General features: G+C 46.6%; 1 long non-coding RNA gene across 1 annotated transcript; it reads right to left on the reverse strand.

The window, feature by feature from the left end:
• On the reverse strand, window positions 1–27,426 carry LOC138566757 (uncharacterized). Its single transcript, XR_011302012.1, has 2 exons — window positions 27,321–27,426; window positions 1–3,379 (listed from the first exon to the last, which is right to left on the reverse strand). It is a non-coding gene; the product is annotated as an uncharacterized lncRNA (long non-coding RNA).
• Between the last annotated feature and the right edge of the window lie 284 nt (window positions 27,427–27,710).

Here is a 27,710-nt window from a genome sequence, read left to right on the forward strand (position 1 = left end):
TAAGTTTTAGTATTTATTCTAAACAGTGAGTGAATATACATTTTGGGATTTAAGTTAGAGAAGATTACAAAGCACAAAACTTAGAGAAATGCAAAATATAGAGAAACATAGAACTTAGATAAACATAGAGAAACACAGTCTTACGCCCCTTCAATCAGCACTGGGAGACCCTGGCCCTCATAAGCTAGCTGTAACAAGCCCCGCTCAGAGGACAGCGCTGCTGGGTGCCGTCAGAGCTCCAATTCCGGGCACTTGATCTTGCTTGAACCAAGTCCACAGGACAATCTCCCTCCTGAGTCATGTGAGCATGCATTTTATAATCTCTTGCTGTCCGTCCATGACGCACAGTTCCAGAACTTTCCCTGTGCAAAATATAGGCTGGCTCATGGAAAAAACCCAGCTCTGTTAATTTCCACTGTGCTCCTTCTTCTGAGCCCCTCCCCGGAGCCCATCTGCGCGAAAGCTCAGGAATGTCTTATCAGTGCCTTCCCAGAGAAAGGGAGATTAGTTTACAGGGCTACCGTTAGAGAGGCAGAATATTCGAAGGGAAGCCGAGATGTATTAACCCTATTAGAGCAAGCTCTAAAAGGCATGCACTCATAGTTTAGTGTTCATAGCGCTTAAGACTGGCTATCTAAGCGCTATATAGGTGCCATAATGTTCCAAACACTCCAATATTGTCTATTAGCTACAGAGCTCGGGGCCCTCGCCCTGCCTGCATAATGTGACCTATCACTCCTACTAGGCCTGCATATTCCTTGTAGCTCACTACTGCATAATGGAAGTGCTACAACAGACTACTGTCAGCATTTTTGGCACATACTTTGAATACACTATTGGCTTTCAGCGGCTAATGCTGTCATCTAAAGCCCTGATTGGCAAGGTTGCAATTTTGTGTATCACTACATTCCACCCCTATTCAAAGTGTGTGCGACAATGCTGACTAATACCCATCAATATAGTATTTAGTGCAGTGATAAAGACCTTGGGGCTTTGCAAGAGGTTTAAGCAAACTATCTTCTAGCGGTTAGTCAGCGTGGCATGCAAGGTAAAACACTACCTGAACAAAAATGTACACAAAGTGAACAGTGACATATACCCTTGTCAAAACCTGGCCTACACAAAAATACCTACACAAAGTGAACATGGACATTTACTCTAGCCAAAACCTTGCCTACACAACAATACCTAAATAATTTATTGTATAACTGATTGTCAGTTAAAAAGCAGCATGCAGTTAGAATGTCAAGGCAATCCAGTGTAGTCTAATCTACAATGCACTATTGCATTTATGTATGGTTACCGATTCTAAAACCTGGCAGCCTTTCACTCGAAGGGCCTACCCTCCCCCTGATCCCAGGGCATTCAAACGTGACTATGGGCTGTGTGATTAGACACTTCCCCCATGTATGTGGAACCCAACCAGAAACCATCTAATTTCGTGAACAAGGTGAACCCATGGGCACCAGGTTATCTAAATAAAAACAATTCTATTAATTTGTATCAAGCATGGCATGTGTTATTCATGCAATCAAAAGCAAGCGATTTGATCCATATGTTTGCTGGTAACTGTAGCTCTGTGTGCCAGTGTGTTGAGGATGGTCGCCCCACCCAGTAAAAAGCCAACACCTGCTGATTTAACAATGTTTGCCATAAAATGCATCATGTGTATTTAGCAGTCTTGTTGACCTGCCCTATGGCGGAAAAATGTCTTCATACCTATAATTCTGCCATCTCCAGTTGTTGCCAATACTTGTAGCATTGTTGGGCGTTTCAATGGGCCCCACTAGGCCAGAGGTTCTATAGCAGAGCTGGCATTAGAACCCATAGCGGCTAGCTTATTGTGCACAGTTTCTATGTCACAAGCATATAAAGCTCCTGCAATTAATGAATCTAGCTCCCTAGCTAAGCGTACTCTAGTGATGGGCCATAGAAATGGACTCCATTTGTAGCAGCTTGGTAGTACTAAGGAAACATTGCCTCGTGATAAATCTATGTCTAAGTGTATCACTGTAATAATAGAGGTGTGCATTACCAGCCTACAATTTAAATGTTGCCTTACTACTGGAAAATCTAACATGTTCACAGTGTCTACCTATTATGACTTGGAGAATACCCTTCTTCAAGTGGGATATCTACCATATACAATGTTAGTTTTAGCTACAAACACCATACTACCATCCGGCAGTGGCTGTTTCATCACACCATTGTGTAAAATGCATTTAGTCAAATTATAGTCCATAAAATCTTGGCGAGAACACTCGCTGCATTTCTTGGTCAGAAAAAACATCACATTAAACAAATTAAACAAATCGTTGTATCCATTCACTGAAACATTTGGGCCTAGGACTTCATAGACACCAGTCATATGAGTCAGTGACAAAAGATGTCTGACAATGTGCCAGGCCAGTACGCTAGCAATTCCATGTGGATACTCATTTGTAGCGCTTTTCCAAAGAATTATTCCAAATGTCTACAATCAAAAGGTGACTCTTTGCATTAGTGTGCTGGAGACAGCTGTCCCCACTAAAACATGAAACTGGTTGGTTTAACAAAAACCGTGTCACACACTGTGTCATAAAATCAAATATCAAGTCAGTCATGGTTTCATTTACCTGCCTTAAGGCTGTAAAAGTATCCAGTGTTTCAAAGATTACCATTTCAAATTGGAGCTCACAAACTTGGCAGCATTACTTGAAATTAAGGATCTTAACCTACGCACAGGTGACTTTGATGTGCGCACTCATCTTATCTCAAAATAAATTACACTCCTGCTTGCATAATCCTGCTGCCCCAACAATTCATAAATCATTTTACTGCCTACATGCAAATTAGAAGTTTTTTTTTTCTTTCAAAAAAGCAAAGCATCTCTGGTTAAAGCAATTCAGTTGGAAGAGCAAAACCATTTAGTTTTTTCAGATTCATCTAAAAAAGTGCATTTAAAAACCATTTTTCAATGTGTTAGCATTCAAGTGCTGTGTCACACAGCTGTTTGTGGTGCATGATGTTACAGTCCACAACTCATTGTCCACAGTCCTTTAAACAAGAAAGGCAAGACATGTCAATTAAGTTATTTCCAGCAACTGAATCATTTGAATGTGTAGCATCAAATATTTGATAACTAGCCAAGTCTGCACCGTGCCAGTTCAGCAAAAGTTATTACTCTGTTGGACACCTTTCGCAGGTTGCAGAACAAATGTCCTCATACGTCATGCATGTTAGCAGCGTTGAGTGCGGTGCAGAACACGTTCAATGTTCGCATATTTCATCACGCAGTGACTCGCTTTCTCTGAGAATGCGTCTGCTTGACTGATCAGTGTCTCCCGCAAATTGCACACATCTACTTCAATAATGGCACGCAACTGTCTTGCTTTTTTGCCTAGGCAAAATACAAACAGAAATGTTAGGATTTCATCAAAAGTACAATGTCATTATTCTTCACATTAGGATGTCATCAAAACTTCAATATCAGCATTATCCACCCCTTCCCTTAACACCACCCCAACCTTCAGAAGTCTCATCAGGTAACTACACACTTTATCATTGCTACTGCAATTATTTGTCACTCTTCTGCATGTTATTGGGGGCTTATTTACACTCAACCATACGGGGTGTAACTGCCTAATCACAAACTCATTTGTGCAATGCGATCATAGTTGGTCAATGGTACCTCAGACTGATCTGTGCTTTTACAAAAGCCATATAATAAGTACCCAGGTCGCACAATGCTTTTCTTTGTCACCAGAGCGATCACGAATGCCAGGCGCCAACTTGCTTCCAGTGTCTCATGATCTTGAGTTAGGTTGCCCTGCTGGCATCACTCCATATTTCAAAGGTAAAGTCTTTCAGTCCCATATCGCCTGCAGTTGCACAAGCAGCTTTGTTTATTTTTCTCGATACAGCTAGTGTCTTTCAAGCCTCTGGTTTTTTCACTTATCATTTTTTCTCAAAGGGTGTTTGATGATTTCTTGGACCACCCCTTTGAGCGCGATAGTCTAAGTCAGTTTCTTTTGTTGCTTCAACAAATCATTCATTCTTGCACTAAGCCGTGAGGCTTCTGGATCATGGCTAATGTGCAGTGTTCATGTTGTACTCCAAAGCCCCGCTCTGCATGTTTTCTCTTGCAAAACGGCTAAGCGCTTTTGTCAGTTTTGCTTCCATCTGGAATGCCATAATGTCTTTGTCAGTTACTCCAGCCCTGGCAATGTAGCTTGCATTTTTAAACTGTGTATTCTCACTTCTCAAAGCGCCTAAAGGTTTCTTCTCCAGTGCACAGCGCTTTACTTCAGTTCACATCACATGGAGCACTGGAATGCAGCTTGCACAGCAATGTCGCTTCACTTCACATCACATCACATGGTCCATGGGGATGCAGCTTGCACGGCAATGTCTCTTGAAATGGGCAGCTGTCTTTTCTTAGCCCATTCACAGATGCACAGGTTCCCCAAATGTTCAGATGTGATGTGCCCATCTGCCATTCTGCGTGCAGCCTTTGTTTTCCTTCCAGTGGTGATACTGGGCAAATTCTTTACTTGCATACATCATCATGTGTAAGGTAGATTGCGCTCTTTTTTATTTTCTCACTCACAGCAATTATTGCCTTCAGTTCTGTTTCAGCATTTCTGTCTTTGCACCCCCCCTCCTCAGTTTTTTGCTCACACTGACGGTGTCTCTCACAGGGGATGGAATGCAGGAATGTCATTGTTTATCTTTCGCGCAGCAAGCTTATCTCTTTCCTCTATAACTCTTAAACTGTGGCGGCTTCAATGGAAGGCACTCGTTTCAGACAGTTCATCCAGATTAACTCTTTCATGCACTGCTTTTCTCCAGCAACTCAGAAAAGCTCTCATATCTGCCAGCTTCTGTAAACACCATTTCACTAAACAGGAGCGCAGTATTCTGCTTTTTTCTGCCTTCCTCCAACAGTTTTTTTTTTCTTTGCGCACCTCGCCCAAGACAGTGCAAGTTATCTCCAAGGCACAAGCTCTGCACACACAGCAAGACTCTTATTTTCAAAAGAGGCACTTTTTCTTGTCATCAGATTCTACTCCATGTAATTTTGCAAAATGTCAAAGCGTCTTTTAGCCTGTTTTGAACTGATTAATGTCCCATTTAAAAGCATACGTTTTTTTTTCTTCCTCGTAACCTTGTAGTTTGGCTTCACGAGCTCACTCCAATGCAATGTGCGATCTTTCAAAAGAACCCGCAACCCACCAAATCTTTTGTGCCGTTCTTATCACACACAGATTTTTCATTCTGTTGTACCATTGCCAGAATATAACCACTTATTTCAGTGCATTTAAAAAAATGCCATGTGTAGTGCAGCTCCCTGCACGTTTTTTTTTTCTCTACAAGAACAAACCACACTATATATTTCTTGTGGGCTGTTATTGTGTCAATAACATTTTTCACCATGCACCATAGTCAACAGGTCACTATCTCCTAAAACATGCATCACTTATAAGGCAACAGTACAAATCCATGGCATAGCGTGGGAACAGTCAAAAATACTCTGGGGGCAATTTAGAGGCAATTTAGAAAAATATAAATTGTCTTTTCCCCCCAAACCATTGCAAACTGATTCTGCAATTTCAAATCAATACACAAAAATCGAAAATCCAAATAACATTCACTCACTTTCTTTTTTAAGTGAGTCTCTCACCCATTATAAGCATGGCACAGCTAAAATGCAATATAACCATTTTAGTGTGTTTCCTTTAAACAGAATTCGCCACCAGCACATGGAATTTACAGTTGCCAAAAGAAAAACTAACCCTTTAGGCTCTCAGCACAGATGTTACTCTTTCTCCTAAGCACGGCTCATTCCCCAAGTTATCTTCAGGAATGTCAACACTTCAAAAGCATACATTAAAAAAAAGCGAACCTTCGCCTCCGTACATTACAGCCCCCCACTTGCTAGCACACTGGGGCTGAGTCAATGGTTAGATTACTATTCACAATTTGCATGTCAAATCCTCGCAACTATTTTCCCTGCCCTCATGACAGAATAGAGTTGAGAACTCTGTCTCACTTTGCATTTCAAATTACAACTTTAAACTGGGGAAACCGCATGATAAAATTCTTTCCTAATTGAACATACATCTTTCTTGACCATTCATCGGAGCGCTTTAAACAAAGCCATTTCCCGCTTGTTTATCGCCTTGTACTCCCTGGCTCCATTCCCAAGCAATAAGTCAGTCACAACTGATTTACTGAAGGGAGTCTTAACCACACAAGCTATCGGCCACGGCAAGCCGACACAACGCTGCTGTCTTTTGAAGTCTCAGAGCTGCAGTGAGACCACCAAGGAAATGCGACAGCCTGCTCCTCACTCTGCACTGTGTTCTCTCACACAATTTGTCATTTCACAGCAAGGCACTGCTCTTCACAAATCCCACAAAGCTGCCACCAAATGTCTTGATATGGGCAAAATCTTCCTCGGGGCCAGCCCTTTGAGAGCAAAAAAATACCCAATTCAGCCCAAAATACAGGTTCTATTGTGCTGAGCAGTGAACTCATGCTAGTGACAAATGACACCTTCAATAAGTTTTAGTATTTATTCTAAACAGTGAGTGAATATACATTTTGGGATTCAAGTTAGAGAAGATTACAAAGCACAAAACTTAGAGAAATGCAAAATATAGAGAAACATAGAACTTAGATAAACATAGAGAAACACAGTCTTACGCCCCTTCAATCAGCACTGGGAGACCCTGGCCCTCATAAGCTAGCTGTAACAAGCCCCGCTCAGAGGACAGCGCTGCTGGGTGCCGTCAGAGCTCCAATTCCGGGCACTTGATCTTGCTCGAACCAAGTCCACAGGACGATCTCCCTCCTGAGTCATGTCATGTGAGCATGCATTTTATAATCTCGTGCTGTCCGTCCATGACGCACAGTTCCAGAACTTTCCCTGTGCAAAATATAGGCTGGCTAATGGAAAAAACCCAGCTCTGTTAATTTCCACTGTGCTCCTTCTTCTGAGCCCCTCCCTGGAGCCCATCTGCGCGAAAGCTCAGGAATGTCTTATCAGTGCCTTCCCAGAGAAAGGGAGATTAGTTTACAGGGTTACAGTTAGAGAGGCAGAATATTCTAAGGGAAGCCGAGATGTATTAACCCTATTAGAGCAAGCTCTAAAAGGCATGCACTCATAGTTTAGTGTTCATAGCGCTTAAGACTGGCTATCTAAGCGCTATATAGATGCCATAATGTTCCAAACACTCCAATATTGTCTATTAGCTACAGAGCTCGCGGCCCTCGCCCTGCCTGCATAATGTGACCTATCACTCCTACTAGGCCTGCATATTCCTTGTAGCTCACTACTGCATAATGGAAGTGCTACAACAGACTACTGTCAGCATTTTTGGCACATACTTTGAATACACTATTGGCTTTCAGCGGCTAATGCTGTCATCTAAAGCCCTGATTGGCAAGGTTGCAATTTTGTGTATCACTACAGCCTTAAAGAGGGCTAACCTCACTATCAAGGCCACCAAGTGCCAGATAGCTCAGGGGAAAGTCACGTATTTTGGTCATGAGGTAGGAGGGGGTGAAATCCAACCTCTCCCCAGTAAGGTACAGGATGTACAGGACTGGGAGACTCCCACTACTCAAACCCAGGTGAGAGCCTTTTTGGGTCTCACTGGGTACTATCGCAATTTCATGGCGGACTATGGAACCATAGCTGCACCACTGACAGCTCTGACTTCACCCAAGCAGCCTAGGAAAGTCAATTGGACTGAAGACTGTCAGAGGGCCTTTAAATGCTTGAAAGAAAGTCTGTGTTGGGCACCCGTGTTGTGTGCGCCTGACTACAGCCGAGCCTTTATCGTCCAGACGGATGCCCGCGACACCGGAATTGCAGCTGTCTTGTCCCAGTTAGATGACAAAGGGAGAGAACATCCTGTCATATTCATCAGTAGACAACTCAAGGGTAGAGAACTTAGGTGGGCTACTGTTGAAAAGGAGTGTTTTAGTATAGTTTGGAGCCTTAGGCGTTTTAGGCCCTACCTTACGGGGTCTACCTTCAAGGTCCAAACGGATCATAAGCCCCTAAAGTGGCTTATGCAGATGAAGGGTGAGAACCCGAAACTGCTCAGGTGGTCCATTAGCCTGCAAGGGCTAGACTTCACCATAGAGCACAGACCAGGGAAGAGTCACGATAATGCAGATGGCCTTTCCAGAAGGTAGTATTACAAAGGTAGCGGGCGCCCCTCTCTCGCAAGAACAGACATGATAACCTGTTCAGTGGTTATTAACCACTTGAGAGTTCGCAGCCACTGCTTTTACTCACTGTGCCTTTCACAGATGGGAAATATCCATTTGCATATCAGTCTTTGTCCTGCCCAGGGGCAGTCCAGCACCGAAATACAATGGCAATTCCAATCTGAACGAGAGTACCACCAGCAACCCCATACACGTGTTTCACCCTTGTTGGGGATCATCAGTGAGGTGAAGCTGATGCCTCCCTAAGCACAGTGAGAGGGAGACCACGTCTGGTTGCCCCCAGGAGACCTAGGGTTACCAATCCCAGGTTCCTTAACAAATAGTATTACAAAGGTAGCGGGCGCCCCTCTCTCGCAAGAACAGACATGATAACCTGTTCAGTGGTTATTAACCACTTGAGAGTTCGCAGCCACTGCTTTTACTCACTGTGCCTTTCACAGATGGGAAATATCCATTTGCATATCAGTCTTTGTCCTGCCCAGGGGCAGTCCAGCACCGAAATACAATGGCAATTCCAATCTGAACGAGAGTACCACCAGCAACCCCATACACGTGTTTCACCCTTGTTGGGGATCATCAGTGAGGTGAAGCTGATGCCTCCCTAAGCACAGTGAGAGGGAGACCACGTCTGGTTGCCCCCAGGAGACCTAGGGTTACCAATCCCAGGTTCCTTAACAAATAGTATTACAAAGGTAGCGGGCGCCCCTCTCTCGCAAGAACAGACATGATAACCTGTTCAGTGGTTATTAACCACTTGAGAGTTCGCAGCCACTGCTTTTACTCACTGTGCCTTTCACAGATGGGAAATATCCATTTGCATATCAGTCTTTGTCCTGCCCAGGGGCAGTCCAGCACCGAAATACAATGGCAATTCCAATCTGAACGAGAGTACCACCAGCAACCCCATACACGTGTTTCACCCTTGTTGGGGATCATCAGTGAGGTGAAGCTGATGCCTCCCTAAGCACAGTGAGAGGGAGACCACGTCTGGTTGCCCCCAGGAGACCTAGGGTTACCAATCCCAGGTTCCTTAACAAATAGTATTACAAAGGTAGCGGGCGCCCCTCTCTCGCAAGAACAGACATGATAACCTGTTCAGTGGTTATTAACCACTTGAGAGTTCGCAGCCACTGCTTTTACTCACTGTGCCTTTCACAGATGGGAAATATCCATTTGCATATCAGTCTTTGTCCTGCCCAGGGGCAGTCCAGCACCGAAATACAATGGCAATTCCAATCTGAACGAGAGTACCACCAGCAACCCCATACACGTGTTTCACCCTTGTTGGGGATCATCAGTGAGGTGAAGCTGATGCCTCCCTAAGCACAGTGAGAGGGAGACCACGTCTGGTTGCCCCCAGGAGACCTAGGGTTACCAATCCCAGGTTCCTTAACAAATAGTATTACAAAGGTAGCGGGCGCCCCTCTCTCGCAAGAACAGACATGATAACCTGTTCAGTGGTTATTAACCACTTGAGAGTTCGCAGCCACTGCTTTTACTCACTGTGCCTTTCACAGATGGGAAATATCCATTTGCATATCAGTCTTTGTCCTGCCCAGGGGCAGTCCAGCACCGAAATACAATGGCAATTCCAATCTGAACGAGAGTACCACCAGCAACCCCATACACGTGTTTCACCCTTGTTGGGGATCATCAGTGAGGTGAAGCTGATGCCTCCCTAAGCACAGTGAGAGGGAGACCACGTCTGGTTGCCCCCAGGAGACCTAGGGTTACCAATCCCAGGTTCCTTAACAAATAGTATTACAAAGGTAGCGGGCGCCCCTCTCTCGCAAGAACAGACATGATAACCTGTTCGGTGGTTATTAACCACTTGAGAGTTCGCAGCCACTGCTTTTACTCACTGTGCCTTTCACAGATGGGAAATATCCATTTGCATATCAGTCTTTGTCCTGCCCAGGGGCAGTCCAGCACCGAAATACAATGGCAATTCCAATCTGAACGAGAGTACCACCAGCAACCCCATACACGTGTTTCACCCTTGTTGGGGATCATCAGTGAGGTGAAGCTGATGCCTCCCTAAGCACAGTGAGAGGGAGACCACGTCTGGTTGCCCCCAGGAGACCTAGGGTTACCAATCCCAGGTTCCTTAACAAATAGTATTACAAAGGTAGCGGGCGCCCCTCTCTCGCAAGAACAGACATGATAACCTGTTCAGTGGTTATTAACCACTTGAGAGTTCGCAGCCACTGCTTTTACTCACTGTGCCTTTCACAGATGGGAAATATCCATTTGCATATCAGTCTTTGTCCTGCCCAGGGGCAGTCCAGCACCGAAATACAATGGCAATTCCAATCTGAACGAGAGTACCACCAGCAACCCCATACACGTGTTTCACCCTTGTTGGGGATCATCAGTGAGGTGAAGCTGATGCCTCCCTAAGCACAGTGAGAGGGAGACCACGTCTGGTTGCCCCCAGGAGACCTAGGGTTACCAATCCCAGGTTCCTTAACAAATAGTATTACAAAGGTAGCGGGCGCCCCTCTCTCGCAAGAACAGACATGATAACCTGTTCAGTGGTTATTAACCACTTGAGAGTTCGCAGCCACTGCTTTTACTCACTGTGCCTTTCACAGATGGGAAATATCCATTTGCATATCAGTCTTTGTCCTGCCCAGGGGCAGTCCAGCACCGAAATACAATGGCAATTCCAATCTGAACGAGAGTACCACCAGCAACCCCATACACGTGTTTCACCCTTGTTGGGGATCATCAGTGAGGTGAAGCTGATGCCTCCCTAAGCACAGTGAGAGGGAGACCACGTCTGGTTGCCCCCAGGAGACCTAGGGTTACCAATCCCAGGTTCCTTAACAAATAGTATTACAAAGGTAGCGGGCGCCCCTCTCTCGCAAGAACAGACATGATAACCTGTTCAGTGGTTATTAACCACTTGAGAGTTCGCAGCCACTGCTTTTACTCACTGTGCCTTTCACAGATGGGAAATATCCATTTGCATATCAGTCTTTGTCCTGCCCAGGGGCAGTCCAGCACCGAAATACAATGGCAATTCCAATCTGAACGAGAGTACCACCAGCAACCCCATACACGTGTTTCACCCTTGTTGGGGATCATCAGTGAGGTGAAGCTGATGCCTCCCTAAGCACAGTGAGAGGGAGACCACGTCTGGTTGCCCCCAGGAGACCTAGGGTTACCAATCCCAGGTTCCTTAACAAATAGTATTACAAAGGTAGCGGGCGCCCCTCTCTCGCAAGAACAGACATGATAACCTGTTCAGTGGTTATTAACCACTTGAGAGTTCGCAGCCACTGCTTTTACTCACTGTGCCTTTCACAGATGGGAAATATCCATTTGCATATCAGTCTTTGTCCTGCCCAGGGGCAGTCCAGCACCGAAATACAATGGCAATTCCAATCTGAACGAGAGTACCACCAGCAACCCCATACACGTGTTTCACCCTTGTTGGGGATCATCAGTGAGGTGAAGCTGATGCCTCCCTAAGCACAGTGAGAGGGAGACCACGTCTGGTTGCCCCCAGGAGACCTAGGGTTACCAATCCCAGGTTCCTTAACAAATAGTATTACAAAGGTAGCGGGCGCCCCTCTCTCGCAAGAACAGACATGATAACCTGTTCAGTGGTTATTAACCACTTGAGAGTTCGCAGCCACTGCTTTTACTCACTGTGCCTTTCACAGATGGGAAATATCCATTTGCATATCAGTCTTTGTCCTGCCCAGGGGCAGTCCAGCACCGAAATACAATGGCAATTCCAATCTGAACGAGAGTACCACCAGCAACCCCATACACGTGTTTCACCCTTGTTGGGGATCATCAGTGAGGTGAAGCTGATGCCTCCCTAAGCACAGTGAGAGGGAGACCACGTCTGGTTGCCCCCAGGAGACCTAGGGTTACCAATCCCAGGTTCCTTAACAAATAGTATTACAAAGGTAGCGGGCGCCCCTCTCTCGCAAGAACAGACATGATAACCTGTTCAGTGGTTATTAACCACTTGAGAGTTCGCAGCCACTGCTTTTACTCACTGTGCCTTTCACAGATGGGAAATATCCATTTGCATATCAGTCTTTGTCCTGCCCAGGGGCAGTCCAGCACCGAAATACAATGGCAATTCCAATCTGAACGAGAGTACCACCAGCAACCCCATACACGTGTTTCACCCTTGTTGGGGATCATCAGTGAGGTGAAGCTGATGCCTCCCTAAGCACAGTGAGAGGGAGACCACGTCTGGTTGCCCCCAGGAGACCTAGGGTTACCAATCCCAGGTTCCTTAACAAATAGTATTACAAAGGTAGCGGGCGCCCCTCTCTCGCAAGAACAGACATGATAACCTGTTCAGTGGTTATTAACCACTTGAGAGTTCGCAGCCACTGCTTTTACTCACTGTGCCTTTCACAGATGGGAAATATCCATTTGCATATCAGTCTTTGTCCTGCCCAGGGGCAGTCCAGCACCGAAATACAATGGCAATTCCAATCTGAACGAGAGTACCACCAGCAACCCCATACACGTGTTTCACCCTTGTTGGGGATCATCAGTGAGGTGAAGCTGATGCCTCCCTAAGCACAGTGAGAGGGAGACCACGTCTGGTTGCCCCCAGGAGACCTAGGGTTACCAATCCCAGGTTCCTTAACAAATAGTATTACAAAGGTAGCGGGCGCCCCTCTCTCGCAAGAACAGACATGATAACCTGTTCAGTGGTTATTAACCACTTGAGAGTTCGCAGCCACTGCTTTTACTCACTGTGCCTTTCACAGATGGGAAATATCCATTTGCATATCAGTCTTTGTCCTGCCCAGGGGCAGTCCAGCACCGAAATACAATGGCAATTCCAATCTGAACGAGAGTACCACCAGCAACCCCATACACGTGTTTCACCCTTGTTGGGGATCATCAGTGAGGTGAAGCTGATGCCTCCCTAAGCACAGTGAGAGGGAGACCACGTCTGGTTGCCCCCAGGAGACCTAGCTTCACCTCACTGATGATCCCCAACAAGACTGATATGCAAATGGATATTTCCCATCTGTGAAAGGCACAGTGAGTAAAAGCAGTGGCTGCGAACTCTCAAGTGGTTAATAACCACTGAACAGGTTATCATGTCTGTTCTTGCGAGAGAGGGGCGCCCGCTACCTTCGTAAAACTATTTTTTAAGGAACCTGGGATTGATAACCCTAGGTCTCCTGGGGGCAACCAGACGTGGTCTCCCTCTCACTGTGCTTAGAGAGGCATCAGCTTCACCTCACTGATGATCCCCAACAAGGGTGAAACACGTGTATGGGGTTGCTGGTGGTACTCTCGTTTAGATTGGAATTGCCATTGTATTTCGGTGCTGGACTGCCCCTGGGCAGGACAAAGACTGATATGCAAATGGATATTTCCCATCTGTGAAAGGCACAGTGAATAAAAGCAGTGGCTGCGAACTCTCAAGTGGTTAATAACCACTGAACAGGTTATCATGTCTGTTCTTGCGAGAGAGGGGCGCCCACTACCTTCGTAAAACTATTTTTTAAGGAACCTGGGATTGATAACCCTAGGTCTCCTGGGGGCAACCAGACGTGGTCTCCCTCTCACTGTGCTTAGAGAGGCATCAGCTTCACCTCACTGATGATCCCCAACAAGGGTGAAACACGTGTATGGGGTTGCTGGTGGTACTCTCGTTTAGATTGGAATTGCCATTGTATTTCGGTGCTGGACTGCCCCTGGGCAGGACAAAGACTGATATGCAAATGGATATTTCCCATCTGTGAAAGGCACAGTGAGTAAAAGCAGTGGCTGCGAACTCTCAAGTGGTTAATAACCACTGAACAGGTTATCATGTCTGTTCTTGCGAGAGAGGGGCGCCCGCTACCTTCGTAAAACTATTTTTTAAGGAACCTGGGATTGATAACCCTAGGTCTCCTGGGGGCAACCAGACGTGGTCTCCCTCTCACTGTGCTTAGAGAGGCATCAGCTTCACCTCACTGATGATCCCCAACAAGGGTGAAACACGTGTATGGGGTTGCTGGTGGTACTCTCGTTTAGATTGGAATTGCCATTGTATTTCGGTGCTGGACTGCCCCTGGGCAGGACAAAGACTGATATGCAAATGGATATTTCCCATCTGTGAAAGGCACAGTGAGTAAAAGCAGTGGCTGCGAACTCTCAAGTGGTTAATAACCACTGAACAGGTTATCATGTCTGTTCTTGCGAGAGAGGGGCGCCCGCTACCTTCGTAAAACTATTTTTTAAGGAACCTGGGATTGATAACCCTAGGTCTCCTGGGGGCAACCAGACGTGGTCTCCCTCTCACTGTGCTTAGAGAGGCATCAGCTTCACCTCACTGATGATCCCCAACAAGGGTGAAACACGTGTATGGGGTTGCTGGTGGTACTCTCGTTTAGATTGGAATTGCCATTGTATTTCGGTGCTGGACTGCCCCTGGGCAGGACAAAGACTGATATGCAAATGGATATTTCCCATCTGTGAAAGGCACAGTGAGTAAAAGCAGTGGCTGCGAACTCTCAAGTGGTTAATAACCACTGAACAGGTTATCATGTCTGTTCTTGCGAGAGAGGGGCGCCCGCTACCTTCGTAAAACTATTTCCAGAAGGTATGTTGACCGTCTGGATGAGGGTGTCTATCCCATGGGAGATTAGGCACCCTCCACCTCAGTCTGGGGTGGGCGACTGTGATGCTGGAAATGCATCGGAAGGACAGGGCCTCTGTATCCTTGTCCTTTACTGCTTTTTATCGTGTGTTCTGTCGTAGGAGTTCATGTGGGACTCCTGGCGGTGCAGCTCTCTTTCTTTTGGTTTGGTGAACAGACCCGTGGGATACCCTTATGGCACCCATGGGTGGGGGTACAACCCTGTGCCCCTAGTGTATGTTTTTGGGCCCCTGTGGGTGGCCCACAGAGCAGGGTATAGGCTGGTGGCAGCTCCATGCTGAATTTGACAGGTGCGCGGAGTATCCTCCATTTTGGGATACCCCGGCCCTGTCATTGGGATCAGTTGATTCCTGATGGAAAACAAGATGGCCCTGGTGCCTCTTGCTTTCTATTACCCATTACCTTGTTTTCCCAAAGTCCTGGGAAGCCCTGACTCAGTCCCTTCCCCCTGACTAGCTGTTGGATGGAAGTGCCTATATGGTGTTGTTGTGAAGGCCCAGTCAGACTAGCTGGAGCCTTCCCGGTGATGTATGTTGTGGGTACCTCCTGTGGGTGGGACCTGGGTGAATAGAGAGTGTGACGAATATGCATTCTGTGTTGTGGGTGTCTAGTATCTGGTGGTTGACACAATGACTGAGACGACCCTGCCCGAAACCGGTATGAATGCAGCTTGGAGTGTTGAATGGCTCGGTACTTGTCCCAATACACATAACTTGTTGTGAGTGTCTGGAGAGAAGTGAATGGCCTGAATACCTTGTGTGCCTGATTGGCTGCCTGCCTGCATGAATGCCCGTAGTCGTGATTGGATGCTTGAGTGTGACCCAGCGGAATGAATGGGAGATCAGCAGTATATCTGGGGACCTTTCACTGCTAGGAATCGTGTTCAGAAGCTGAAGTCCACTACGACGAGTAACTGGATTAACTGACGCTTGACCTTGAAGCCTTGCTGGACGAGAAGAATTGCTGTTGCTCTCCTTCACAATCTGAAAGCTGCTGTGCCTCCAAGGACTGACCCAGAGAGGACCTGGTAAGGCGCCCTCTTCCCGAGCTACGAGGAACCATCGTGCACAGCTGATCTTTGCCAACGCTCCCTGGTAAACAGACCTTCGACAGGCTGCCGACCCGGTACGGGGACCCCAAGGAGAAGCACTCGGACTGTTGTCCGCCACTGTCGACGACTGCCGTCGCTGACTGGAGCCGCTGTGCTCCCGTTTGCCTAAGAACTTCAATTGATCATCGGACGCTCTCGTCTGCATCGTCATCCGCTTGTCTCCCGCTGGAGAAGGCCCGACCGTCGACGCACCGAGGAGTATCCACCAGTGGGTTTCCCGCCACCTACAGACCGCAGAGACGCCGACGACTCGACGCCCTTGCTGGGCCACAGTTCTTCATCATCTCTTTGCGGTCCAGAACTATTGTCATCGAGGTGCCCCGCACGCCTCTTCCTTGCTGGATGCCAACGCTCTGTCGTCGACGAGCACCGCTAGGAACGAAGCGGCCACTACCCTGCCATAGTTCACCCTGTTCACCGTCGGACGTTCGACGACCCGTGACTCCTGCCTTAAAGGGAGGGCACTCAAGAAGGGCCGTCGATTCCCCGACACCTCTCGACGATCCGTGGCTCCCGCCTGAAAGGGAGGCACTCAAGAAGGATCGGTCGGTGCATCGTCGGAGAACTCTACTCCACCAGGTACACTGGGGGGGTAAAACCTTAATAGGAAGAAGTAAGACTATCGGACAATATATGGACTGGGCTTGTGCTATATATCTTTATTTACAGGTTGCCCAGGTGGGGGGATCTCCACACAAAACTGTGACTAGTGGTAGGGGTCTGCATTCTGCCTATTGTTTCAACCATCTTACGTTCCTTCCTATCTCTATTGCTGGTTTACTCGTTATTGATCTGTGTGACATTTTAACCGTACAGTTGATGCACTTTAATGAGATTTGATAACATTAGTGGTACCACTCTAGACGTGTATATATTTATCATTATTGACTTCCAAGTACAAAGTGCGTTATTGTGATCGTGTACATACCTTTGAATATTAATTATATAAAGACTGTTTTCAGTAATACAGTGTGTGGACATTCCTTTGTGGGGGTTCGGGGACTACACTGTGCTTAAGAACCAGCCCGCATCACCTCCTGAGAAGCTAGGCCTTGATTGCTTGACTACGTTACCAATAATAGAGAATCTTGGCTGGGGTCCTCTGTGCCTCTCCTCTACCATATAGAGAGCGGAAGTACAGACACCCCCTACCGGTCTTTACAAGCAGTTATAATCGAGCGAGAATCTTATGCAAAAGTACTGGGTAGGTCAGGCAATAACGGTGGGGCAATGATCATTGGTTCTGAGACAATTAATAGTATTGTGCCTATATTTTAGGAAGGTGTGGTCAGCTCTTAACGGCTGGGGGAGGGTGATCCACATCTGTGCCGCCATGACAGGGAAGCTGCTCCCTCTGGCCTTTTTTGAGTTTATATTTAGGAACAACCAAGCAGAAGGAGTTTACTGTTCTGGTAGGGCGTTCTGATGTTCTTCTAGTGATTCTATCAGAAAGGTAGAGTGGGGCAGCTTTGTTGAGACATTTATGGGTCAATTAAACGGTTTTAAGCAAGATTCTATCTTTGATAGATAACCATTTGTTTTGTCTCCTCAGCCCTGAGATTTGTTCTCTCTTTGAAATGCCCTGTGCAGCTCTCAGGGCGTTATTTTGGAGGATTTGGATCTTGTTGATAATATGCTTACTCAGGCCTAGATATAGGGCATTACAATAGTCCGTCTTGGAGAGTGAAAGGGGTCTAGCTAGAATAGTGCAGCTGTCCTTTGAGAGAAACGGTATACAGGCTCTAATCAACTTGCACGACGAGTATGGTGTATGGAAAAGATTGTCAATAAGGAAAAGGTACATCCTGACCAGCTGAATTTGTGTTTTTAATTATAGAGGCCTAAACCTGGGGAGAGGGCACCCTGTGAAATCAAGAAGGAACTGTGATATATTATGTTTTGTGCTTGAAGGCTGCAAGAGGCTTAAGCTTGGGGAAGAGAATCCTGAGAGGCCTATCAAAGAAGGCATCCTGATAAACCGTGATTTTGTGTTTGAAAGTTGAAAGGGGCCAGAGTTTAGGAAAGGGAGCCCTAAGAGGACCAGCTAAGTAAAAGATGTGTTAGCTTTCTTTATAGTGTTGAAAGGATTGAAGTGTGGGCAAAGGAACCCGGAGAAACTTACAACAGGAACTGTGTTACATTTTTTCCATGGTGTTTTGAAACTTGACTAAGCTGAAGCTTCAGGAAGGGAACCACAAGGAACTCAAAGACACTGAAGGTAGATGGAATAACTACAAGGGCCCTCTGGAGAAGGTCAAACTAACAGCCCTGTTGATTGAACTCATTTGTGTTGACATTGACCCAACAACACCTGGTGAGAAGACCACCTGAAACCAACTTTGGTTTCCCACTTTATGTTGAACCACTACTTTTCCTTTTTAAAAGACTTCCTATCACATATTTGAACAGATTGAGGGCAAGCATAGGTTTAGACACAGACAGACATTTATTTTGGACTATTAGACAACGACGGGCATTAGAAACATCAGTTAAGGGAACTACCCGTTTAGAGTGAGGGCCAATCAGGCATTACACCAACCCAGGAACCTTAGTAAGGTTTTCATACTAACCTTTTTGAGTCTTTGGGCCTCATTACCAGTCCGGCAATAGCCGTGCCGGAAAAAACGGCAGGCTGCCGCCGGACCCATGATCCCATTCCGCCTTCGTGATTGCCGGAATCACCGGGGCATTACAATCCCGGTGACCCAGTTATTCCAGAGGCGGAATTCTGTAAATCCCCATCCATTCCCATGTAGTCCCATAGGTCTCCATGGGGATGGGGACCATGGAAACACTGGTTCGGTCTATGACAGAGCCGGTGTTTCCATGTCTACCTGCAGGAGGGTGGTGTTAATCCCGCCAGGTCAGACCTGGCGGGAGTGACACCTCCTGCCTGCAGGACTCTGAATCAGCCGGTCCGGAAAGAACGGTGGTGGCGGTTTTACCGCCACTGTTAATTCCGGACCGGCAGGGTCGTAATGAGGCCATTTGTCTCTCTTGTTCCATGCCTGTCTCACATATGGTGTCAGTAGTGTGATGCAACTCAACTAAAACAAGTTGGAGGACCCTGAAGTATGAGAAGTTACGTGATAGGGCTTCCGACCCCACAGTGGCCACTAAATGGTCTGTTAGGTTTGATCTTTGTAGTTGCCGGACAGAAACCATCCCACCAAAAGAAAGACGTCTTATACCTACTGATCTTGTTCTTATTCCACCTCCTGGAACATGCATCAGGTTATATTATGGTATATTATTCTGATTTGTAAAATGCACGTTCACCATAGGCATCTTGGTGCGAGGATGTGATGGGGTAGTAAGAGGAAAAATGACTAACTCACAGATAGACTGAAATAATACAGTTTTGAGGGACCGATGAGATAAGGAGGTGATATGCAATGCTTCTCAAAGCAGATGGCAGCTCATTCCAAAGGGTGCTAGTGGCTATAGAAAAAGCAGAACCCCCAAGTCTCGCACCCAGCGATATCTATGGGTCACCAAATGTCAAGCCAAGCTGATCTCAAAGATCTCTCAGGAATATAATGCACACATTTCTCCTGAATGTAGTCTGTGCCTTGATGATAATAGGCACGATGGACTATACACACGGATTTAAACTTAATGCGGGCAGCCACAGGGAGCCAATGCAGGGCCCGGTCCACCATATTTTGGAGAAGTTGGAGCCCGTCGATTAATCGACACGGTTGAGCCAGGTACAGCATGTTATTATACTCAATGTGGCTATTGATCAAAGAGGTGACGACCACCAGCCAGTGAGGGCCCGGAAGAAAAGGCAATACTTTGCGCAGGGCCCTCAAGGTAAAAGGGCGAATTTTGCATATTGCACTAATCTGTGAAGCCATCAAAAAAGAAGAGGAGACTACCACACCTAGATGTTTTACCTACTTCACAGAAGGCCAGTAGGAGGGAGAAAGAAATAGAGTCAGAGGTATCACCATCCACCATGATCTCAGTCTTGCCCCCATTCAACTTCAGCCAATTGCGGTCCATTCCAACTCCTTATGACCTCCAAGCAACCGCATAATGCTGCAGTTAACCCACCCTGTGGCACCCATGCAGCTCTTGCGTGGAGGTTTGGCATCGAGGTCCTTGCCGGGGTGATCGACTCTGATTTTAGAAGGGATATAAAGGTACTACTCCAAAACCATGGGGAGGAAGCCTTTCAGATCCATGCAGGAGACCAAATAGCCCAGTGAATACTTGAAAGAGTGATGCTGCATATCCCTAGGGAAGAAACCAAGAAAGGTGTTACTGAAAGAGGAGCTTTAGGTTTGGGGAAGCTGATGCTCGACCTAGTTCTACCAAAACATCAGCCATCCATGACAAAAGCTCCAACATGCTCCCCGACTTGGCCTTTGCTCAGCGGAATGATCATCTACCTGCTGAAGCCTTCCTACGGGTAGTACCAGAGTTTGAGGGTTGGAAGGGAGGAGGGACATTTTTCTTTTTAAAGAAGGGACTCCTATACAGACAGGCTGTTACTTCTCAAGGGATACCAAGACTGCAGCTAATGGTTCTCCGAAGATACAAATAGTGCAATAAGGCAAGACTCAGGCTCACTTGGCCAATAAGTTCTATTGGCCAGGGATACATGTCGACACAAAAAATATCATTCAAATCTGTGAATTATATCAGCGTACCAGTACTCATTGACCACCACAAGCCCCCTTAAATCCATTACCCATCATCAAAGTGCCATTGTCGAGGATTGGAATGGACATCATTGGCCCCCTTGAAAAATCTAAGCAAGGAACAAATATGTGCTGGTGATACCTGACTATGCGACCCGATAACCGGAAGTATTTCCCTTGCTTAATGACACCACCAAGCAGATACTCAAGCATTTACTTCCCTTCTTCTCTCGAGTGGGCTCCCCTAAGGAAATTCTTACAGACCAGGGCACCACCTTTATGAGTAAGCTCATGGGGGGGGAAGTAAAAGAGCTACTTCATATAACCACCTCGAGAATGTCCGTTGAACACCCCCAGATGAATGGATTAGTTGAACATTTTAATAAGACCCTTAAAACCATTCTTAAAAAGCGTGTTGACAAGTACGGAACCAATTGAGATCAAATGATTCCGTGGGCTCTGTTTGCCATAAGGAAAACACCTCACGCCTCCACTAGTTTCTTGCCCTTCCAATCATTGTATGGGTGAGAAGCCAGAGATGCTTTAGATGTTTCGAGAAACATGGGAGGAGAGTGAAGAGGCTCCAATACCATTGTCCCAGACAGCCACTCAGTTAGAAGAGAAAATGTCAGCCATCCGACTTATGGTTCAAGATCACTGTGGTAAATCACAAAGGCAACAGAAAGCATCCTATGATAAGAAGGTGTCACTTAGATATTTTTGCATCGGGCAAAAAGTCCTTGTGCTTCCCCCAACCTCGGATAACAAGCTTATCTGTAAGTGGCATGGGCTGTATGAGGTATCACGCTCCCCCCTATTCCCTGCGGCGGTGCATGGGAACATTCTGCCCCCCACCCCAACTGCCCTTTCTCCACTATGGTAGGTAGAGCTTCAAGGTTGTGAAGTCCATTGCTGGGTTGTTCCAGGTTATGTCCCTAGTTCATAGCGGAGACCCTCATTTTTAACTCTGCACCTGGGCACAAGAGTAGCACTCCGGCTAAGACAGGCGCTATGGCGGGGGTAAGTTAACCCTTGAAAGGCAGGCAACTGCCAAATGTATCGCAGAAGACAACAATCAGTCCGGTCAGTAGGCCCAGAGCCTCCTCATGTGGAGCTGTGCGCAGCAAACACACATGGCTCCAACGCCTGCTCTTGTTCCACCTTAGTTGTGTTGATTATATCTGGCCCAGACAGACCCTTTAGATTGTGTGTTTGAGTGGGTCATTCCTTCCACTGCAAGATACTTAAGGTCAGCCGCTCCTACTACCCCTCTTGGTATCTGAGTGTGAATCCCCCACGGGCCGGCATGTCCTCAGCTTTCTCTCTGTCACCCAGTGGTTGCCAACCAGACCCAACTAGCTGGCTCTTGGTCAAAGCTAACCTGCCTCCGTCCTTCGTTGTTGACTATACATTTCAAGTTATTTTTGGTATCATTGTCTGCCCCAGGTAAGTTTGTTTTTCATTCACACCAGTCTCCCTCATAACGAACACAATAGCGTTCTAAACCTCTTTTCAGGATATCATCCTGTTTGTCACACACCAGATTCTCAATCCATTTTTTATAGAAAGTGACGGCACATTTCCTAACACAGAAATGATCAAACCAATGCGCAACCCATATATCAGAGGAGGAAATGGTCTTCAGGTCTGGGACAGTAGCAAATATAGACCTTATTCTTTCCCTGTTAAGGAGAATAACCCCCTCGATCACAGATCAAATATAATTGGTTGGGTGCTTCTTTACCAACTCCTATTGAATACCTCTTAGCGTTACTGTCTTTTCTCTCCTCACTATAAAACAATACAGTTATTTTCGGTAATGACCTGCTGTCGACAACACTTGCTGTAACCGATTTAACATTTTCCCCATCATCCTGTCTCGACAGACACACTTTTTTTTCTACTGTCCTGTTGCTAACCAGTTCTGAAATCATCATACTCTCTCCTTCATTATGAGACTCATCCCATTCACTATCTTTATCCCTATCCTCAACATGCAACCTAATCCCTTTCTTTTTTTTTGTTTGCCTACTTTTTCTTCTGTTGGTTCATCTCTAGGATTGTAAATGAAGTGATTTGATGACATGCAATTATAACTATTGAAATAATAACGAATGAAGAAAAAATGAATACAAAATAACTAATTCCAAAATAACTCATTCATTATTCATTGTTTATGGGCGGGTTTCCCCCAAGCCCCCCATTTTTTAAATAATACTTTTCCCCCACCCCCAAAACCAATATTCCCTCTCACAACCCCCTTTTTAGTTTTAAAAAAATATATATTTTGGTATAAGTTGTTTTTTCATTCGTTATATTTTCATTAGTTGTTTTGTATTCGATATAATCACTGCATACCTTTGATTTACACCATTTTGCAGTTCTGGCCTGAGGCCATGCCCCTCCTCCATGGTTCTTATACTTGGGTCTGTTGGATTTTGCATATCTTTGATCATTATGGTTACCAGCATATTGGTGTTGCCTTCTTCCCTAGCAGAGTCACGTTGTTCTCTCCTGGTTGTGACACTTACAATGTTTCTCCAAAATGTTCTCGACCCCTTTTTCATGGATTTAGCGCCATATTTGAAATGTGCAGTTTTCTTTATATTGCCACATGGTTTAATTATCTTATCACATACAATCGTGTCAACAGAGGCACACTGCTCCTCCTCCACGAGTTTCTACTATTACATGCATCATTATCACTTTTACTTTTTCTCGTTGCACTGCCCATGACCAGCTCCACTGTCTCCTTCCTCTAGGTAACCATATCATATCATATCTCTTGATTATTCACCAGTGGACTTGTTAGTATTTCTGACCCTCAATTCTTTTAAGGTGCAAGAATTTGCTCTCTCTTCCAGTACTACAGAGTCGAATTAAGGATTGTAAAACTAGATTAAGGCAGCCAAGGGACTGCTTCCACACTCTGAAGAATCACAATTAAGTGTGTCATCCCGTTGAAACGGAAGTGATGATCAGTCTCTGACACTCATTTGATCATGCATGGTTACGCTTTCCCGGTTAAGGTTAACTCCATTCTCCCGTCCCTCAGTTGAAGGAAACAATTTTGGGGAGACGCTGAGCCTCGAAGACAGAACCTCCAAGGCATGCATCTTTATAAGGGCAGGAAATCATGTCCTTAATTGATTAGTCCTTTTACTCCAAGGATTCCATAGCTCCCAACACTTTGTGTTACCAAGGCAGTGAAGAGTGAGAGCCCATTGAAGTGAATGGGTGTATGATGGACTTGGCAGGTGATTCAGCTGCTTGTAAGGCGGGTGACACCCGCCAAAAGCAGGCGAGTTGAGAGCTATGGGATTCACTGTGATGTTGTTGGCACACATTATCAAGACACTAAGGAGGTATGTATACCTGTCGGGCTGTGGCTGTTTCACCTTTATTATTAGGAACACTGCTGCCTCTTTAGTAGTTGTGCTGCTGAGTATGTAGTTTAGCCAGTACTCTTCTCTGTACCTCTGCAGAGCAGTAGTCATTGTGTGACAGGATGCTGTGATGTCACGGGAGACCGGGTCACGTGTCAAGGAGGCGGGAGCCAGAAATAAAGGGATCACCGGAACTGGCAGTTTGGCGCCAGTCCGAGTTTATGCAGCAAATCAAGTGGTCATGTCTTTCTTCAGCTCTGCATCATGCCCAAGGCCTAGGCAGGCCAGCGCCCCCAGTGGAGGCTCCGCAACCACGCAATCACCCACATCACACTGGCGATGAGGACGGCGCTTTTCCCCCACGCGCCCATCTATAAACTTTCATCACTATATCAAAATGCAGATCTTCCACTCAGCTGCATTATAGACTGGAGCACCGCTACAGCACTCCGGTAAGAGCAGACAGGGAAAGCAAGCGGCTGCAGTGGGAACGTTGACCCATAAGCCTCACTTTCATTCCCCCAATGTTCCACAGAACAAGCAATACGCTGCCTTCCAGCGCACACGTCGGAACATCTCGCGCAGAACGTGAGCCTTGCTTTCAGGCCCCCAACATTCCATGGAGAATTCGATGGCCTAGTTTCATTGCAGCTGGGAGATACGTTGCACTACGCTCTCTGCTAAACATTTTCCCTGCCTCGCATACACCAGCAAGCAACATCTTCATATGCATATTACTCTCCATGTGGCAGGAGATCATTCCAGCATCCAAGACACAGGATTGCAACAGCCCCAAGCGCTAGGCACATGGAAACAAGTCATTGAAGTTAACAGAAGTAGGTGCAGTGAGCTCCGAGTGACTTGCTACTAAAACACCAGGTGAGAGGAGCCCGCTTCTGGCAGCCACACATGCACTAACACCACCAGAAGCACGCGCTCGCTGCTGCACCGGAAGGAAATAGTTGTTTCCCGCGCATAAACAGCACCATGGCTCGACCATGTCCAGCACAAAGGCAAGCCCCTCGAGGACAAGCGCATGTCCATCAAGTAGAAGGAGTATCAACCCAGACCACCAAGACCCAGCACTCACCACCCTCATGGCGCCTTTTGACCTATTCACCACAGGGGCGGCCATTCGCTGGGGAATCTTGCTCCAACAATTTGAGATACATCTTGATGCCAGAGAGATCACTGCAGACAGAAAGAAACGCATGTTCCTCCTGGTCAATATCGGAGCGGTGATACTACGCCTCTTCAACAACATCCCTGACAACGGTGATGCAAAGGACTACGATGCTGCTAAAACTGCACTCACAAACAAATTCAAAATTGACCATAATCCAGACTACGAACAATTCCATTTTTGTATGGCCAGGCAACGGGAGAACGAAACAGTAGATAACTTCCATGCACGCCGACGGGAGATGGTGGTTGGGTGTGAATTCCCTAATGAGGAGTTTGCCATCCGACTCCAAATAATCAACGGAATTTTGTCGGAAAAGCAGAGGAGAGCCATCCTGTCAGAAAAGAACATAGCGTTAGCTCGGATACTCGAGATGGGGAGTCTTTGTGAACGCACGGACAACCAGGTAGCGGTAATTGAGGCCGCAATACAACGTCTACAACCCGAGAAAAAATTAGGAAGTTACAGCCGTCACGAAACACCAAAAACACCCAAGAGCCAGGAGGCATAGGCTCCAACCCATCCAAATTCCACATGCCTCAAGGACGAGAGAATACATGCAAATGGTGTGGTGGCCCATGGCACCGAGGAGAAACATGCCCCGCGTGGTGGTTGACCTGCCGAAAGTGCAACCACCTCAACCACTATGCAGCTGTCTGCCTGCATCCGCCAAGCGTGGTAGACCGTGAAAAGCCGCTGCAATGACCACAAGAACATCGAAGGCAATTCGCCCCAAGGGCAACCACCCGTCAGCCGAGCAGGAGAGGAAGAGCGAGAGCTGTAGACCACATGCAGAGGTCGCCAGACATGAGTGAAAGTCAATGATATCAAAAGCACCAGAGCCCCGCAATCCGCCACTGAAGGAGTTTTATGGGAATGGCAACATACAGCGCAAGATTCACCCCGGACCTCGCCACCATAGCGAGCCCCCTCCGTGAACTCACAAAAAAGGATCAGAAGTGGGAGTGGTCGCCCATCCACCAGCAAGCCTTCCAACGGATCAAAGACTCACTATCTGTTTCCACAACTATGGCATTCTTTGATATTGAAAGACACACAGAACTCCTTGTTGATGCCAGCCCGGTAGGCCTAGGAGCCGTGCTTACCCAAATTGACAAAGAAGGCAACGTACATCCCATTGCGTTTGCCAGTCGTGCATTCACCAATACTGAAAAAACTATGCACACATTGAGAAAGAGGTCCTCGAAATCCTCTGGGGGTGCAGACATTTCAAAGTGTATCTACTGGGTAAGCAAGAAAAGGTGTTATGACCACAAACCCCTCATCCCCATCTTCAAAGGCTCAGCACCACACTCTCCAGCATGCATCAAGAAATGGATACTACAACTCCCGCCCTACAACATCGAGGTGGAATTTCGGGCTGTAGCTGACAACCCGGTGGACGATCTATCCCGCCACCCATGGCCCGCTACAGACCGCGGCCAGGGCGCGCCCCTAAGAGACTAGAATGGACTACACATGTTTTAAAACTATTGTTGACTAAGAAAAAAGCATTCTAAGTATGGGAGAAATGTGATGTCACAGGAGAACGGGCCAGGGGGTGTCACCTGAACTGGCAGTTTGGCGGCAGTCCGGGTTTATGCAGCAGATCAAGTGGTCGTGTCTTTCTTCAGCTCTACATCATGCCCAAGGCCTAGGCAGGTCAGCACACCCAGTGGAGGCTCCGCAACCTCCCACATCACAGATGCCACCCATCTTTGACACGTTCACTCCACCTACAGGCCCACATAGTCGATCCTTTGAAACCAGCCAAAATAAGTATTAATTTACAGCGGCTTAAATTGGATAACAAGCGAAAAAACGTCTTATTTTCACGAGGTTACAGAGCCTCAACAGGTTGAGACTAGGCAATGAGCCTGCCTATCTCCTATGGGGATTTGATTTTCATTAAGGAAGCCACGTTTCGTGATGAAGCAGTAATGAGACTTTGAATGTGCCGCACCCATCTCCACATACATCAAGTACTTCTAATTGTATTAATTTGCACTAATAAAGGTAAAAAAAAATGATTGTATCTTCTCAAACGTACATGCGTGGACGATCTATATCTAGAGTTGTTTCTCACAATAAGTTCCGACACAAGCAGAAATATGACAGGCATGATAACTACCTTCGTGTACCGAGAGCGAAAAAAGAATTAAATGTGTTAAGACACAATGTTCTCACAGAAAGCCGGAAATGACGGGAGACGTACGACCCAAAATGGGGAAAATAACCCCAATCTCTTCCCAGAAGAAAGCGCGGTCTGTGTCCCTGAGGCTCTGCGTGCATTGACTGGCTGCACCAACATGACAGTCAACCAATGTCACCAATCAGGAGAGAATGGCTTGGCGCCACTCGGTAGAGGTGGTGGGGGGGAGGGGCTTTGGGTCACGCATACAGTTGCCGTATGCTTGCCACAGTAAACCAATCGCGGCGGTCGTAACAAATACCTTACTTATAGACTAGCAGTATTGATATGACGGACAGCAACTAGCCCCAATAAACAGAAGAAGAAGGT

The sequence above is a fragment of the Ambystoma mexicanum genome, chromosome 1p (assembly GCF_040938575.1).
Source record: "Ambystoma mexicanum isolate Mex_15411 chromosome 1p, UKY_AmexF1_1, whole genome shotgun sequence".
Taxonomy (NCBI): domain Eukaryota; kingdom Metazoa; phylum Chordata; class Amphibia; order Caudata; family Ambystomatidae; genus Ambystoma; species Ambystoma mexicanum.